Genomic DNA, 19,497 nt, shown 5'->3' with positions numbered 1-19,497 from the left:
CCAGGTAAGCTGTGCTTCATGGCTGCTTTAAAATCGTTTTTTGGCTTAGGGGAGGTGACAGAATCCCTTTAATCAATAGAAGCCTTCCGGGATATAGTGGAAACCTAAAAATCTGATTACTTCAGGAGAACATCCTGCAAATAATGTAGCAGAAGACTGATGCCTGCCATGAGGGAGAACGCCCTTATTGGATAGCTCAAGATAAGTAGAAAACAGCATATTTAGTACCAGAGTGCTATAGTTGGGACTTAAAGTAAATATACTCAGTCTTTGCCTGTCAAGTAACAGCATTAGAAAATCCTTCCATTCACAATTGCCTAAACCTGATATAAGGATTACAATTACCTGAACATCTGAATCATTACTGGTGCCATATAAATGCACTTTATTGATGGACTATAACATCTGCCTCGAGATTATCGATTCAAGTAAATGTTCGATTGTTTTACAACAACTGACTCTTTATTACTACTACTACACTCAATATTTGCACCTTACGGTGCTGGCGTCACTAACACAGGGGCCCAGCCACCAAAGCACCTTAAACACCTACACCATCAAGGGCACCTCAACTTTCATCTGGCTGGTGTTCCCTGCAATAGAGAGTGCCCCGGAGGATTTAGTGCTGTCTTCTCCATCACTGTACGCTGACCTAGGGAGGCTCTGCTAACCGTGAGTAAATTAACTACTACTACCCCATCAGTCCACCTTAGCCTCACGTGTTGCCCCTGTGGCCTGGTCGTTACTAAGGGAAACAGCAGGTGGCCATTGAAGTAGATGGGTATCCAAGTGACAATAGTTGTACAGAGTCCACCAGAGAGGGACGGGGTTTTTGCAGTCGCCTTCCAAAGCAGAAGACACTCTGTTAGACGTCCTTATCCCACAAAACAGGTATTTTGTCCAGTTGATGAACCTCAAAAAGGCTTAGTAAGTGATCCTCATGTTTCTATTTAGAACCCCCCACCCCCATTCCCCATGAAATGACAATGCCGAACCATCTTTTCTTAGAGATGCTCCTTATGCCGTTCCTCAGTTACTCTTCTTCAAAATGTATGACTAAATTGAGACATGAGAGTTAGCCTCCCCATTGTCAGTTGGGTATGTCATTCCAAAGTCTGGCCCTGTTGGCACTGACTGTGCAGTGTCAGTGTGTAGAGATGTGTGGGAGTGTGAGGAGACATGTCCTATGGACTAGAAAAATGGCAATACACAGTTGCCAATTTTTTCCTGCATTTACAGGAGGCATAGTAGAGGTACAGCACAATGCAGAGTTCTAAGACAAATACAAGTATTTAGGAAAGCAGACATGTCAGGGATGATGACTGCACCCGTCACGTTGAATGTGGTGTCTGCTCTGCGGGCTGCATGTTATAGAGCAGGAGGACCTGAGCAGATTGATACATAGTTGTGTTGCAAGAGATTTAGTGTAACTTGCATTTTATTCATTTAACTCATTTAAAAGGGTTGTCTGGGTTCAGAGCTGAACCCGTACATATCCCCATTTTCACCCAGGCAGCCCCCCTTACTTGAGCATCGGAGCAGTTCATGTACCAATGCTCTCTTTTGCCCTGCGCTAAATCGCACAGGGCAAAGGTATTTTCTGGAGTTCCAGTGACATACCAGGCTCTCCAGGCATCCGCCTAGCAGTGAGCCCGGTGATGTCACCGGCACTGATAGGCGAGCTTTAGCGCTGCCCTAGCCTGTAAAATGGCTAGGGCAGCGCTAAAGCCCGCCCATCAGAGATGGTGACATCACCGAACACACTGCTGGGCAGAAGCCTCCGCCTGGGGTTTCAGGATATCCAGGTAGGTGCACCGTGACAAGTGCACAGCCAAACCTAGAGGGACATTCTAGGCTACCCTTACACCACTCTGGCATTCCTACACCTGGATTCCACCATTACAATCTACTTAGAGTACTTTCACACTTGCGGCAGAGGATTCCGGCAGGCAGTTCCGTCGGCAATTAATGATGCGCATATTTTTGCGCAATACGTGCAACTTCACATTTTAGCAGGTCTGACTACATATTACTGATTGGTGCACTATGTATTGTTGTGACATCACAGCACTATGTCTGTAGCATGTATGTATGGACAGCAGAACCTATCACACTGCCTAACACCCTGCACTGGAGCCTATCAGCTACACTATATCACTATCTCACCTACACTGACATCTCCCACTAACTATCTGTATTATATATATATCAGCTAACTATCTATCTAATGTAATGAGTTTGACACACCAAAGCGCAGAGCACAGCAATGACACTGCTGTCTCTCTCATAAATGCAAAAAATATGCAGAAAATGGCTGCTGGGGAGGTTCTTATATAGTAAGGGGTGGGCAACTTTCCTATTGGTTGCTAGGGATGTTGCTAAGCTCAGACAAAGACATTGTAGCCTTCTCATTGGCCCACAAGCAAGAAGCAGAGAGGGATCATGTGTTCAAGTTAAAAACAATCTAGAATATTCGCAAATACCAATACATTGCACTATATTCTAAATATTAGCGAATTCCCAAAGCGGCGATATTCGTGATTAAAATTCGCAATACGAATATTCACGCCTACACACTAGTAATTACATGCAAGAGACACCAGCTTGTTAGAAAGAGTTATAGCAATATACATATACAGCATAGAATGACATTCTGCAAATACCCATATGTATACAGGCCCCCACCACACGTACAGAGCGGGACACTGCAAATATCTAACCAAGCTGATATCATGGGAAACATACTGTGTATTTATTGGATAGAATGGAGCTTTCTTACACTCCTCATGTCTCTCCAGGTGATAATGGAGCCAGGGGTCATCACCCCATCCCAACTGACTAAAATAACATTGCCAGGGACCACCTTTAGCGTTGACTATAGGTTTTTCGTCTGATATGACTGGATCTGGCCGTCGAAAATGCTAGGAATCCTGTAAATGCATATCATTTCTGTCTCATCTGTTCTCCTCTAAGCTGCGGCTAATGGAACATTTGGATAGTAATGATTCTGACCCTTCCAGCTCTTTGCAGGATAAAAAGATTCGCAGAGCAGAACAATATTACAGAAACATCCACTTATAACAGCCAGACACCAAGGACTATACCGGAGCATTTTTCAAGGGAGAAAAATATGATGCCATCACACAAGGTCACGGCCCTATCCTGGATTTTGGTTTCCACCTGGGAAATGAATGGAGGTTTGTATTTTCTCGAGGGACCACAGCCTGAAGTACAGATCATATAAGATGCTTATACTGCAGGGGCCCAAACATGTTCATTATGGACACAATGACATCTAATAGGAACTTTGGCTCTAGAGCCATTTATCGGACTGATATAAGAGAGCTGTGGTTAAAGCAACGGCGTCTTAGCAGGACTTTATTGTGTGCTTTTGGCAGCTATTGTAAAAATAACTACGTGTTACTTAAAGTGTAACTGTCATTTATTTATTTTTTGCTAGTTTATTAGAGCTAGGCATGTATACCTGAGTTAGTCTGTCAAAGATTGCCAAAAGATCTGTAATTAGCTTATAATAACAATAATGTCCTCTGTCCCTTTCCACTGCTCCATAAAAAGACCATTGCTAGGACTTGTCTGTCTTCCTTTTAGTATAAACAGAAGACGGAGGGGCGGTCCTCCCCACTGCATGCCTACAGAGTGAGGAGGCGTGTCTCTCAGTAATTAAATCTGATTGGCTGGCAGGAAGCCACTGGCTACAGTAAGTGTGTATGGGAAATGAGGGAAGGCAGTTTTGGCTTCAGGGAACTGGCAGAGGAGCCATCTTGAGAAGATCTTCATATTGTAGGGTTTAAAACAGCCGTAACTAAGGAAAAAAAGTGATATGTGAAGAAAGTAAAGATTGCTTTATGCATAGTGCTAAAAAAAAAAAAGATTTTTATAACAACATGACAGTTACACTTTAAGGCGCTTTTCTGGTTTAGATCAACATCAATTAAAATAATCCTTTATGAAGGTAACTGTAATTTTGTAATATATTTTTTTATTAGCCTTTATTGCTTCTATTGTCCATTTTGGGCAGTGGTCGCATGACCATGTCCATGCAGCTCATTCTTATTTCCTTTGATGTTATGTCCATAGGCTGGACAGTGATAGGGGAGTGTTTATGTAACCTGCTGTGTGGGAGGAGCTATAAACTAGCTGGGTGTTGTTATGGGTGGAGCTGGAGATGTGGCAGAGGAGAAGTGCATCATGGGTTTGGTGGGATACAAGAACAGGAAGTGCTACATACAGGATGGAAATAAACCAGAGGGATTGGTTTACATGGTGAAAATGGGTCAGGAGGGGCCAAATTGAAAAAAAAAGCACGGAGAAGATGTACATGAGGTAAGAAACTACATGAGCATTTCTGTTAAAAAAAACTGTAATACTGGAAAACCTTTGAAGGGGTTATGTCATGATTGATGTAAAAAATTAAAAATCAGACATCATATAGATAACAATCTTTTTCTAACAAAGCTAGAAGCAGCCCTGTACCTCACATGGATCCAGAGATCGCCCCATTATTTGCACCAATAGTTCTGCTAGATTTATTTCAGGCTGGCAGCTCAGGAAGGGGGGAGATGTCCATTCTCCTTTGTGCTGTAACTGCCATAGCTGCAAACAAAAGATATAGCTGGTGACAGTTAAAGATTTAAACTGAGCATGTGCGACCGCTTCAGTGAGGAGGACAAGAAATATAGAAAAGAACAAACAGCAGGTGGCACTATACAGATACATTTTATTGAATAACATAGTCGTTATACTAGGTTTTTAATTACATGCAGTTGCAAATGTATTCAGATCCAGGTACTGGGTTGTAAAATGTAGAATATTTTTCATGGCACCACCCCTTTAAAGGGGTTTTCCGGTTGCTACAAGTTATCTCCTACCCTATCCACGCACACTGGCCAGTCAGTTCTTTTCAGGGGGACTGCAGGGGGTAAAGGACCCCCGTTCTCATGACCCCCACCGATCTAATAGTTCTATTCACTATCCTGTGGATAAGGGATAACTTGTAGCAACCGGAACAGCGCTATAAGTTTTAAAGTGGAAGTATCATAGCATGAAACTCAATACACATTCAATAAGAATATCACTAAAATTTACATTGTTACATCCAATCTCTATTTCCTTAGAATTTTTCTCCATTTTTCTCCTCAAATGGCATATGAAATGCTAAAACTTCTCATTGCTTTCTGCACCATGCACAGAAGTTGGCAGCGTTACGTGATTTACTCATATGATTATCTCCCAAGTTGTCTAGTCCTCCAGTGCTGATACAGGAGATTCTGTATCTGCCTGTATCTGTACCTGCGCTGAAAGCTTTCATTGCCTGAGCAGTAGAGGAAGCATCTGAGGAGATCATCATGTGGGAAAGTCAAGTGATGCCACCATCTTGGACACTATGGAAGTGTGGTCTGTTTACATATGACACCCATGGGCAATAAAGGAGGCTTCTCAAGCTGTCCTGGGGTCACTGAAGGGCAGATTTAGCATTTTGTATGACACAATTCATGGCATTTCATTTTTATTTCAAATTTAAGCAGAAACTGGACCACCCCTTAAATATATAAGTAGGTAGAGGACCCAAAACACATGTGGGGTAGGAAAAAATGAGATAGCCAAAAGTCGCTTTCTAGATGTAATATTAAGATACAATGTCTGTCACACATAACACCATATACTGTATGTATATTATGACCTTATCGAGTTGTACAAATTATAGGCACAACTCTGTGGAGATCTTGGTGGTCAGCTGATACCAGTTGGTTGGGGATGTTGCTGGCATTGGAAACCCATTTTGGAGGCATCTAGGGTCACTTGAAAACGTCAATCCAAATAAAGGAAAAGGCAACTTCAAGCAGGGCTGCTCCAATAGCCCAAAAGGATATTCCGATATCCACACTGCATAACACATTTCAGCCTCAGAATGGGGTCTTCTTCAGATCTTCTTGGATCAAATTTAATATATAATTATGCTATGGTTATCAGAACCAGTCATCTGTTCATTTTTTTTAAGTGGAAAGAAAGATGATTTGACCCTTAAACTTGCCTTATGGAATCAATTGCCGGTCGGTACATTTCACCTCACCAATATCCCGATACTATTGTTCCAACGCTCGTTGGGTCTTCGTTGGACTCTACTTGTCAGTCCCTCTCAACAAAAAGGAAATAATCACTCAGCGAATCACTGGTCATTTCCTATGTGTGGAAACAGACAAGGAAGCAGAGACCAATGGGGGCCTGGAAAAAGAATGGGAGCAGCAGGGATCGGTAAGGTGAGCAGAACTTTTTATTTTTTAAGAAAAAATTACTAGCTGGACAGCCCCTTAAAGTCCCCTGCAGGTTCTCACCACCCTGAGGACCCATATGGGTGTTTATAAACTGCTGGGGTGCTCTCTAGAATAGATGTTGCCTTGTCTATATAGGACGCTTCACTTGTGGGTAATTATATTTATTTGAAGCCATTTTATGCTCGTACAATACCCAATTTGTAAGGTATAGCGGTGCTATAAAATGTGAACCTGATTCTTGTTCTTCTGAAATGTGCCTGTGACAGCGCTGACATACATTTCACAGGAAACCCTAGCATACAAAAAGGAATGTTATAAGACATAGAACGGGTGCATAGACTGCAGGCAGATGCTCTGGTTGTAGCAGATCCGTGTCTGCCTGGAGCTGCCTTTTTGAGGTAAGACAGCCTGATTACTAATACACTTAGTCAAGTACTTGTGAACCTGTCAAATTAAGCCCATTTAGTGAACATGTTGCAGTATACAGCTGGATGACTTGTCAGGAGAGCTCGCACGGCGGCTGAATTGTGATGAATGTGGAGCTCATGCGCTTGACAATAGGCAGTGAATCATAGGAGAGGCAAAACAATTGTAACCGTGTTATAGTATTAGTCATCCATGCTTATCAATTAGCAGACAGAGGTGGAATACATGACTGGGCTTTTCAACTAGCTCAATACATGGATTTTGTATGCTCTACCTGTACTTTCACATGGCCTCCTCTAGGCACGCCGGGCTCCAAGAAGAGTCCAAAATAGGATTCCTATTAAACTAGCTCACGTTTGTACGGTAAAAATCAAAAGTTTGGACACACCTTTTCTTCCCATGGTTTTTCTTGTTTTTATTTTTTATGTACAGTATATTAAAAACATAAAAATGATGAAGGAACATATATGGAATTAAGTAGTAAAGAAAAAAGTGTTAGACCAGAATATGTTTCATATTTTACATTCCTCACAGTCGCCTCCCCCTTGCTTTGCACACTCCCGGCATTCTCTCAATCAGCTTCATGAGGTAATTGCCTGAGATGGTTTGACTGGCCAAGAGTTAATTTATGGAATTCCTTGCCTTCATAATGTGTTTGAGACCATTAGTTGTGTTTTGCAGAGGTAGGATTGGTACACTGTCCCATACGGTGTTTAGTTCTATCCCCCTGTTGTTTTACTCTACTTTATGACAAGAACCACTCAACTTGGTGAAGAGAAAAACCAACCATCCGGGATTACTTTAAGACATGATGGTCAGTTAATCCATAACATTTTCAGGACTTTAAAGGTATCCTAAAGTGTAGACATTTATGGTTGAATTGCTGCAAAGAAGCCATTACTGAGGAACAAGAAGAAGAAGACACAGCTTGAGCAAAGAAACAAAAGCAGTGGGGTATTAGGACAGTGGAAATCTGTACCTTGGTCTGAGTCAAAATCTGTGATCTTTGGTTTTAACCCTAACCACCATGTCTATGTGTGATGCAAAGGTGAGCGGATGGTTTCTACATCTGTGGTCCCCAATCATGGAGGAGGATAAGTGATAGGATGAGGGTGCTTTGCAGGTGACATCATTGGTGATTTATTCAAAATTCAAGGCACACTTAACCTGCATGGATACCTCAGCATTCTGCAGTGACACGCCATCCCACCTGGTTGGCTGGGACCATTATTTTTTTATCAACAGGACAGTGATCCTAAACACACCTCTGGGAACTCCTTCTATTGGACTATGTTGAGGAAGGGTTGAGACGTATGCATATATATATCCATACATGCATGCAAATCCGTGCATGCATGTATGATATATATGCATGCACTGACTGCCACATCATAGGATGATGTGCGCAGATGTGCCCAGCATCTGCCCCTAGTGGTCCACAGGGACTCATTGTGGCCCCTGTGGAAAATATGTGCCCCCAAATAAGTTTTATATATATATATATATATATATATATATATGTAGATGGAAGTGTATTCAACTCTTATCAACAGTTCATCCCCCATGTTTAGAGAAAAACTTGTGCTGATAGCCTGTAGAATAACAGCTGATTAGTATCTAGTCCTCTTTTGTTCAGGCCCCAAACAATCAGACTCTCTGGCACCGTTTGTCAGGGGGCTTTCTAACCAAAGACATCATAAACCTGTTTTCCACACCTCTGCCCCATGGCTAAACTCCATGCCCCTATTCCCAGCACCTTGAGACTAGGGGGGAGGACTCTGGGGATTTGAGGAAGGCACACTATGATGTCACATCCCTGAGGAGGGGGGAGGTGGGCTGTTTCTGAGGGTGATATAGGGGCCCGAAGCCAGGAACAAGGGGCTCTTGCAACCAGACTAGAATCAGAGACACATGGGAGAGAGCAGCTCCATGACGTGCGCCTGGAGAAGGAACTCTGGAAGGATTAAGTATCTACCTGTCTAGCCCCTACCTACCCCTCACATACCCCCTATATCCCCAACAATAGTAACCCCTTCCCTGCCACCAACACATCCCATTGCAATCCCTATCACCCCTTGCCCATAACTCACGACCCTATGATCCCTCTCCCTGTCATCCACTCCTACCATTGCCCTGTACCTCAGCAATCACGTGCAAGGTATTAACCCTGGCATTGCTGAATCCCTAACCACCTAACAGGAGCATCCCTGTTATCACTTGCAAGGTATTAACCCTTGCATTGCTGTAGCCTAACAGGAGCATCCCTGTTATCACTTGCAAGGTATTAACCCTTGCATTGCATTAATGGATGCCTACCCTTTAGTTCCCCTTAATACTTGCAAGGTATTAACCCTTGCATTGCTGGACCCCTACCCAATGTCTGTGGCCTGCATACACCCCTGCAGTGCCACCAATAACCATTCGTCGTACTCTTAGGGATAGAATTAGACAGGTGGGGTGGGCTGCTAATACGTGTGTGTGTGTATTGTATAGTTAGTTTGTGGGTGGAATTTGGGAACCGTGTAGTGTAGTTTAGTGCTGTATTTATAGTACTGTATTGTTAGTATATTGCGTGCGTAGTGTACTGTAGGTATTAATAAATATCTTGTTTTATATATAACTATCTGTGTAATGTGTGGTTATTAGCGATAGTTTAGTAAGGCACATGCAGTTAGTGATTAGTGTAAGGCAAAGTATAGTAAAAATATTGTGTTATTGTTATATAAAGGTATAAATAGGCGGAGTCATCAATAGACGGCTCCTCCTGATTATGAATATAATTATCGATATTTGCATAAATATTGGTGATTAATATTCCCCCTTTACAGACTATTGGAAAAACATTACAGGCGACTACCGCATGAGGCTGATTGAGAGAATGTCAAGAGTGTGTAAAACTGTCATCAAAGCAAAATGGGGAGACTGTGAAGAATGTAAAACCTAGGCTAATTTTGTAACATCCCAAAGTTATGTTACTACACTCTTTTACCCTGCTATAACCTGTTAAGTGTATTTGTACTGTCATCTTGTGTAATTTAATATCACATTTTTTAATAATGTGCATTTTCTAAGCCTGTTACATGTAATTGCTGTAATTTCCATGTACACCAGCAGGTGGTAGCAATGTTAGCAGGGCCTTAGTGTCAGTTTAGTGTTTCTAAACTGGAATAGTTTATTCCAGTTTAGCTCCCCCCTCTTTGAGGAGGTGTGGAATGTCCCCACATCCTGCCTCATGGGGAGGAAAGGAAGTTTATAGTTAGTGTGCCAGCCACCCCGGCTAGGGGAAGGCTGTGCTGGTAGGAGCTCCCAGTTTTAGGGATCCCAAACCAGGATCTTGTCTCGGTTGAGACCAAAGATCTTCATTCCCAGTCTGAGCCCTTCAGCCTCAACTGGTGACAAGCAAGTAGCCATCTCCAGAACTCCAGGACGAACCATTCCCTATGAGCATAACTGTGAGTGCTATCCGGAGACCAGGAGAAGCCAAATCCCTCCTCAGCTAGTCAGTCCCATACACAGCAGAAGACAGACAAAGCAGAAGACAGATTCCTGCCATATTCTCCAGGCATATGATAGAAGCAGAAGAGATAGTAATCCCTGCCATACATTGCCAATACCTGCTGGGACCCAAGACTATTGCTGTAACTCATATGGATTAATGCTGCGTCCAGTAAAGACAAATTGAATTATATTTCAAGTCTGGATCTCATTCATTGCTACCAAATCCCTCAATTACTCCTACTAGCAACACTCATTTTATTGCAAGTGAGCCAGGATCCAGGAGTCCAGCCGTACTAAGGTAGGAGACACCGTTGACACTATACCTACTATTACACAGAGACATTACACCACTCTGGCATTCCTCACCTGGTACGTGAGTTGCAACACCTTAAAGGGCCCTGAGTCTGTACCCTGCGCACGCTGCAATTGGCGTCACAAACAAAAATTATAGACTTATATACCCATATCTGGACCCACTGCATAATTTGGCGTCCATGTAACCGTACCACGGTCCTGCTTATTGCACTTTCCCACTAGTGTTTTCGTTTTCCGGTATTGAGATCCGTCATAGGGGCTTAATACCGGAAAAAAACGCTTTAGTTGTATCCCCATTCATTGTTAATGGGGACAAAACTGAACTGAACAGAACAGAATGCTCCAAAATGCATTCCGTTCCGTTTAGTTGCATTCCCATACCGGAGAGCAAACCGCAACATGTTGTCAGGGCTAGCTTTGGGGGGGTGCAAATGTCTAAGGGGCCCCCTGCTCCAGTGCTGCTGTTCAGCTAAACGTCCGAGGAAGCAAACGGGCGGACAGCTGAACAGCTGCACTTTACAATGCAGTGTATGGTCTCCTCCTCACATATAAAAGAAATTATTACAACAGTGCTGACAGGACCTGTGATAATGTCAGATGCAGGAGGCGGAGCTCAGCAGAGAAGAGGGGATGAAGGACCTGTGATGACCTCAACATCATGTGACCAGAACAGGAGGTGGAGCTCAGCAGTGCAGTAAAGTAATGAAGAAGAAGACCAGTAATGCATTTGAAGAAGTATGGATTTAATGTAAGTGCCAGGGAAATGCTTGGAGTTGTAGTCCTCTCCTCTTATACCTCCTGTTATGTAATATCACAGTACATTATAAGAGGAGGTATAACTCCCAGCATGTCCAGGGTATTGTAATGTACCCTGAAATTATATAATAATGGCCTGGACATGCTGGAGTTGTAGTCCTCTTCTCTTATACGTACCTCCTGTTATGTAATATCAGAGTACATTATAAGAGGAGGTATTTGGAGAGGACTACAACTCCCAGCATGTCTAGCTTGTTATGTAATATCATAGTACATTATAAGAGGAGGTATCAGGAGAGGATTATTTATATAATATTAGGCAGTTGGCATTGCGAGGGGGTGCGGCGGGTGCGGGCCGGTGACACCAGTCTGATGGCGGCGGCAAAGCACATGGAGTTGAGCGCTTCCATTGTGGAAGAGCTCATCTCCATAGTCATCTGTATCTCCGTCCTCAGGACAGCCATACAGATAGATGCTGCGGCGGGGCAGGGGAGGGAGAGGCGTGTCCCTTCCCTGTTCCTCTGATAGGCTGCCGGCACTATATTACATAATAACTGTTTGGACATCCTGGGAGTTGTAGTCTTCTCTTATACCTCCTCTTGTAATGTACTCTGATATTATATAATAACGGCTTGGACATGCTGGGATTTGTAGTCCCATTCTCTTATACGTGCCCCTGTAATGTGCTCTGATATTAAATAATAATGGCTTAGACATGCTGGGAGTTATATTCCTCTCCTGTTATACCTCCTGCAGTAATGTGCTCTTAATTAGGGCCGGGACGATGGAGAGGGGAGGGTAGTCATCTGCCTAGGGTGCCACTTTGCTACCCATAAAGGGGGGGGTACTCATGGCCATCCAACTTCACAAGACTCAGGCTGCTAGGCCTCAAGCCTGTGAGGCGTTAGAACTGAGCAAGAAGCTGCAATGACATCACTGCAACCTCTTGCTCTGGGTCTCGCATGATGATGTCATCATGTGAGACCTGGAGCAGGAGTGGTGATGTCATCGGGACTGCATGCATCAGGACTCAGCAACACAAGCTACAGATAAAACTGTAGACAGGAGCGGGGGGACAGGGGGGAGGCAGTTTTTATTTATTATACTGAATGTCCACACTGCTGGGAGCACCAGGGATGGGGGGAAGGAGATCATTATATATATTTGGCACTACTGAGGAGGAATGGAGGAGCATTATATACATACTGGCACTATGGGGGGAAGCATTATATATTGGAACTAGTGGGGGGCACTACAGGGGGACATTAGAGCCACTAGGAGCATTATGGTTATATTATTACTGCTAGGGTGCTGTAGGGGCATTATTATTACTTGAGTATGGAATGCATTGCTACTAACGGGGGCTATCTTGGGAGTATTATCACTATTGGGAGCACCATTACTAATGAGGGCAGTCTGGGTATATAGTATAGTGTTTGTGGACATGGGGGGCACAGCAGGCACTGTATTGGGGGTAGCTTCAAGAGGTTCTCCGGGTTTTTTCATATTGATGACCTATCCTTAGGTCATCAATATTAGATCGGCGGGGGTCTGACTCCTGCCACTCCCGACGATCAGCTGTTCGAGGAGGCAGCGTGCACTGTGCGTACACGCCGTCTCCCTTTTCTCTTCCTGCTCTGCTGTAGGTCTATGGGACAGCAGCAGTGAACAGCACGTGTTTAAATGGAGTTCATGACGGATCTGTCTTGGCAATGTTACAGATAATACAACCGCATCTGTTCATAACGGATGCAGATGGTTGTATTATCAGTAATGCAAGTGTTTTTGCTGAACCCTATTTAGGTTTGTTTAATACTTTTTGTTTCTTACTCAATTTCATACCTGCTTTTTATTTGTTTTTGTGTCTTCTCATTCAAGTGAATGGGACTGAGCTGTAGTTCCCAGCTCATCCGCTATACAATGTAGGACACTGTGCCTGGTAAGCCGTGAAGAGACCAAAGCTCACCAAAGCTCCTGTGAACGCAGCAGCCGCTTTAAACAGATGATCGGCAGGGATACCAGGAGCTGGAGAACAGGTCATCAATATCAAAATCCTGGATAACCCTTTTATGTGTCCGTCCCATAGCACTCTGGGCTTTCAGTTCCAGTCAGTTTAAGGGCAAAATAGGATACCGGCCGTGTGCATTCTGCATTTTGCGAACCGCACATGGACAGCCCTGTGATAGAAATGCCTATTCTTGTCTGCAATTGCAGGCAAGAATAGGACATGATCTACCTTTTTGCAGGGACGTGAAACGAAACTATGGATGCCCCATTTATGGACAGCACAGGATGCCCCATTTAAAAAGGAATGGGTCTGCACCTGTTCAGGAAAATTGTGGAACAGATGCGGACCCAGAACTACGGACTTCTGAATGGACCCTAAATGCGGTTTCCCCTAGATTTTGATATTAAAGGCCTATCCTCAGGATAAGTCATCAATATTAGATCGGGTGAGAACCCGCTGTCCCACATGACCAACTCCCTCCGAGGGCGATGTCTGAGCACACCCCTCTTCTTTACACGAAACCTCTGATGGTGAGGAGAGGCTTTCCCTAGGTACCAGGTGCTACCTCAGAGGGGAACTAGAACATGAGGGAATCGGGACCTGAGTGTGAACCCACTGCACTAGCCTCCAGGTGACACAATACTCCCAGTGGATACTGGGAGGCTAGAGGCTGATCAAATAGAAGCGTAATCAGGGTATGAAGGCAGAAGTCAGGGCAGACAGCAATCAGGCAAAGTCCATAAACGTAGACCAGGGTCAGGACAGGTGTCAATCAGGCAGAGTCCGTAAAATGTAATCCAAAGTCTGTTACATAGAATGACAAGAAACAGCAGAACACCTTAGCTCAAACAGGAAAGTAGACTAGCTAGGAACCTAATTGCTCAGGCACCTCTGAGTTGAAGAAGGCACCTTAAAATACACATTTAAGATTAGCCATAGACTGGGGAAGATAGAGGGTGTGCGCCTGCTGAGCTGGAAGGAGGATGTCTGTGACTACATAGCTGCACCTGTTCCAGCAAGGAAGGAAGCGCCGGCTTGGGGCGTATATAACAGTTAAGCAACCCGCTGCCCAGGCTTGTCAGCATGGCACGTGGCAGCAGGAGGAAGTGAAGGAACCCATGCCCGTGCCTGCGTGTAGGGGCAGCGGCACAGGCACAGAGCGCTGGGCTAGCACTGCCACTTACAATGCAGCTCTAACAACTCTTCAGATGCAGTTTAATTACACCTAATAGCTTCAGTCATGCGAATACAACCAACATCTAACCTCCATGACTAAAGTATGAGTCACCAGTATTTAATGTGAGAGAATTCTAAGACATTCTAACTGAGAAAGCCAAGATTAGCTAAATGTCTTCAAGAAAAAAAAATACAAGTCCAGTTGCTGTGACCTATTGCTAATGATATACCATGACCTGGATGGATGAGAACCTGTTGTCCATGCTGTGCAATTAAGTGCATATACACAACAACTCACAACATATAACTCAAGAAATATTGCAATTAACCCTTTGCAGTAGTCCTTCTGGGGTACTGCACATACAAGTGCAGGGATCTGTCTCCAGCCCATAATGAATGAGTAAGTGAAGCACATACGGGAGAGGAAAATAGCACAAAATCTAAAGTGCTTTGTGATGGAAAGGATTTCTTACACATTGCCAGTGTATATACCATTGACTACTCACATGTGACTGTTCCCCTTTAAATTTCCTCTTGCTCTCTGTTGGTGAGAGGTTCGTGCTTCCCGCAGACCTGCTGCACTTCAGGTTTATGTGCAGAACAGTTTCTATTGATTTATTTTTTGAGCATTTGATCATCAGAGCTGGAGCGCTGTAAATGACATTTCATAAATATAGAGTAAGCAGGAGAAGGTCTGCTGGGAGCACCTTTAACAATTATGTGGCCCAAGGATAACCTCCCTCACCATTCTCATCTGTTATATGGTAAGTAGATCCACAGTGATGGGGAGACAAGCAAACGGAAGAGGAAACCATTTGTCCAAAAGGGACATCCAGCTGAGGCTTTCTAATTTAACGATAGATGCCGCTGGAATACTGAGTAGGATGAAGACTATGAAGCAGACTCATGTCACAGCTTCTTCTCTATACCAACTTTAATAGATATTTCCCATATCTTTACAAAGTTATTGATGTAGCATGGTGCCAAGACATTACAGCTCCATATGTGGCTTCTAAGGCTCAAGGAAATATGAATTTGTTTCCCGGTGTTCAGGATGGGATATCTTCAGGACTACTATTGCAATTAAACTTGTGTAATCTACTGTAGTATCAGGGGTGTAGCTAGAAATGACTGGGCCCCATAGCAAAAAATTGTATGGGCCCCCCCTCCCAGAAACTATAGCAAGATGAGTTCTTATAAGTTATCATCTCCAGTTCATATGTAGAGGAACCTCTTCCATAATCATTCTCGGGTAGTGTGTCCTCTTTGAGTCTCCACTGACTGACACTGACGGCTTCCACCTGCTGCTTCGGTCGGACAGACTCAGACAGTGACAGACTCAGTCCCACTCCACTCCCCAGCCAGCCCTCACCTCAGCCACTTGAAGTTGAACCGACCGACACCTGACCGAACCATACCTGTACTGCGCGCTCGTGCCGCCCGCCGAGCCAGCCACCCACACTCCAGCAGCTTCCTTGTATGTGCCGCTCCTAGTCTGCGACTCCACCTCCTCCACTTCCAGCAAACCGCCACCCAGACTGCCTCTCTACCTCCGCCCTCCGGCTCCGAGTCCAACCGCCCCCTATCACAGCGCTACCCACACCCGGCCCACTCGCCACAATATTTTTATTTTATTTTTATTTATTTTTTAATCCTCAGTCGGCGGTGGGCCCCCAGTGGCGTAGGGCCCATAGCCATTGCTATGGCTGCTATGGCGATCCCTACATCACTGTGTAGTATGTGTGGGACCTAGAAGTCCCATGTTAAGCAGGCTCATTCAACCATCAGCTATTTCTCTGGGGTGCCACACGAGCATGGTACAGTGATTGTGTAACGCAGCGGGTGCGAACCCACTGTATTAATCAAACAGATTTGACTTTGGACTGCACCTAAGGGCGTTATCCTGGAAGTCCCCTGTTCTTTACCCTTTAACCCCTTTACAGGGATCTGAACTACTACACTGCAGGGAACAACCAGGTTGCTACCTACTGGAGTAGTCTTTGTTTAGTTGACTGCAGACCCGGGGGGGGGGGGTCAAGAGACATCAGTGTATAACAAGGAACAGACAGTCGTAGTAATTAAAAGGTCATGGTCGGGGCAGGCAGAGTATATGGAACTCTAGAAACTGTCCAAGGATAGGACAGGCAGCTCAGAGTCAACATGTAGACCAGGAAAAGGTCAGTTCAGGCAGAAACAAGTCAGAATCCAGGAAACAGGCAGAAGTCAGTACATCGACAGATGAACAAAATCAGCACACCTTAGCAGAAATAGTGAACCGGAACACATTGCTTAGGCACCTTCCCCTGGGTGACCAGCAATTGACTGATGAAGATCATGGTGTGCACACACTGGCCCCTTAAGAACTGGAGTGAGAGCACATGTGTTACCTATGGGTAGAAAAATGCAGTGCAGGCATAATATGGGCCATAGCCTGCAAGAAGAGTCATCAGCCATTCTGGTGGCCAGGCCTGCAGGAAGAAGAAGGAGGACAACTGGCAGGTCTGAGATTATGACAAACAGGAACAGGACTGGTGAGCAGAGCTGCGGCAGTGTCTATCAGGGAGAGCAGAGGCACAGAATGACACCATAGTAGATTGACAGAGACAAAGCAGATTCAAGAATAGTCATTACTTAGAGTTGAGTAAATACTGCAGGCAATGTTCACTTGAATAAGACCGAGCTATCAGCACTGGCACACTGCATTGAACTGGGGTGCCACGACCTAGCAGTGGAATTAATTCTCCAGCTACATGGAAACATGGCCCCGCAAAAAAAACGGAGTGGGGGACATGCAGTATCTCACAAAAGTGAGTACACCCTCACATTTTTGTAAATATTTTATTATACCTTTTCATGATACAACACTGAAGATATGACACTTTGATACAATGTAAAGTAGTCCGTGTACAGCTTGTATAATGGTGTACATTTGGTGTGCCCTCATAATAACTCAACACACAGCCATTAATGTCTAAACCGCTGGAAACTAAAGTAAGTACACCCTTAAGAGAAAATAGCCAAATTGTGTTCAAACTGTCAATATTTTGTATTGCCACCATTATTTTCCATCACTGCCTTAGCTCTCTTGGGCATGAAGTTCACTGGAGCTTCACAGGTTGCCACTGGAATCCTCTTCTACTCCTCCATGACAAGATCACGGAGCTGGTGGATGTTAGAGACCTTGTGCTCCTCCACCTTCCTTTTGAAGATGCCCCACAGATGCTCAATAGGGTTTAGGTCTGGAGACATGCTTGGCCAGTCCAGCACCATTACCCTCAGTTGGATGCAGTGTGCGGCGTATGGTCTGAGTACTGACAGGCTGACGCCCCACCCCTTTACCCTCTGCAGCAATCCTGGCAGCACTCATACAACCTCTGGATATGACGCTGAGCATGTGCACTCAACTTCTTTGGTTGACCATTGCAAGGCCAGTTCTGAGGGGAGCCTGTCTTGTTAAACCGCTGTATGGTCTTGGCCACACTGCTGCAGCTCAGTTTCAGGGTGTTGGCAAACTTCTTATAGCCTAGGCCATCTTTATGTGGAGCAACAATTCATTTTTTCAGTTCCTCAGAGAGTCCTTTGCCATGAGGTGCCATGTTTAACTTCCAGTGACCAGTATGAGAGAGTGTGAGAGCGATAACATCCAATTTAGCACAACTGCTCCCTATTCACGCCTGAGACCTTGTAACACTAACGACTCACATGACATTGGGGAGGAAAAATTGCTAATTGGGCACAATTTAGCCATTTTCACTTAGGGGTGTACTGACTTTTGTTGCCAAGGTCTCTAACATCCACCAGATCTGTGACGTTGTCATGGAGGAGTGGAAGAGGATTCCAGTGGCAACCTGTGAAGCTCTAGTGAACTCCATGCCCAAGAGAGTTAAGGCAGAGCTGGAAAATAATGGTGCCCACACATAATATTGACACTTTGGGCACAATTTGGCCATTTTTTCTTAAAGGTGTACTCACTTTTATTACCAGCGTTTTAGACATTAATTAGTGTTGTGTTATTTTGAGGGCACACCAAATTTACAATGGTATACAAGATGTACACTGACTACTTTACATTGTATCAAAGTGTCATATCTTCAGTGTTGTCCATGAAAAGATAGAATAAAATATTTGCAAAAATGTGAGGGGTGTGCTCACTTTTGTGAAATACTGTAAGTATTTTAGTTGCACTTTATACTATTAAAAAATGGTTTGGTCTCCATCTCAGTGACATGGAATGGAGCGTCTTATCGGGGCCATATTAATCTCTGGATGAAGTCTGATGTTAGCTCCCTGCACGGTACAATGCCGTTGTTTCATAAAATTGTATTTAAGCAGAAGACACATGTAGGAATAAAAGATGAAATATGGCAACTAACATCTAGGCTGATACCAAACAGAACGTGAATTTGTGAAACCAATTTTCGTAATATCTGGAAATGAAATGTTTGAGCTCAAACAGCTTGCTCGTATAATCAGTCAAGCATTTGTGAGCTTTCCCAGCTAAGTCTGTTTATTAAAAACATGGCAGCGAGCACAGCTGGTGGGGTTGTCAGGCAGAACACGTGCCAGCCGAATTGATGTCAATTTCTCCGTTCAGATTCTTGGCAAATCATGGAGTGCGTTAAATACGAAGACCCCCAAAGAGCATTATCCAGTATTGGGATTTAGGCTGACGTCCAAAAGGAAACTCCATGTATTGTTTTGAAGGCCTTGTTGACTTGCATCTGAAGTCCTCTATGGGGAATGTACATTCCAAACGTTAAAGGACCACTCAGGGGCCTTGCTGCATCTGGAAAGGCATTTATTAGGGAGAATTATAATTAAAGGAAATGTGTCACCAAAAATTTTATCTGATAGTTAAAAACATAGTAACAGGTCCTTTTTTCAACTTTTTTATTTTTTGATTGCATATTTTTTATTCTTTTTACTGAACATGATTATGGAGGCAGCCATCTTGCCTGAGCTGTTCTTAACAGCATTTTTCACAGCATTAAGAAAATTGCTTTACAGCAGCCTCATGGTCCACAG

This window comes from Bufo gargarizans, chromosome 6 (genome assembly GCF_014858855.1).
Source record: "Bufo gargarizans isolate SCDJY-AF-19 chromosome 6, ASM1485885v1, whole genome shotgun sequence".
NCBI classification, from domain to species: domain Eukaryota; kingdom Metazoa; phylum Chordata; class Amphibia; order Anura; family Bufonidae; genus Bufo; species Bufo gargarizans.
Note: the sequence above shows the minus strand (reverse complement) of the source record.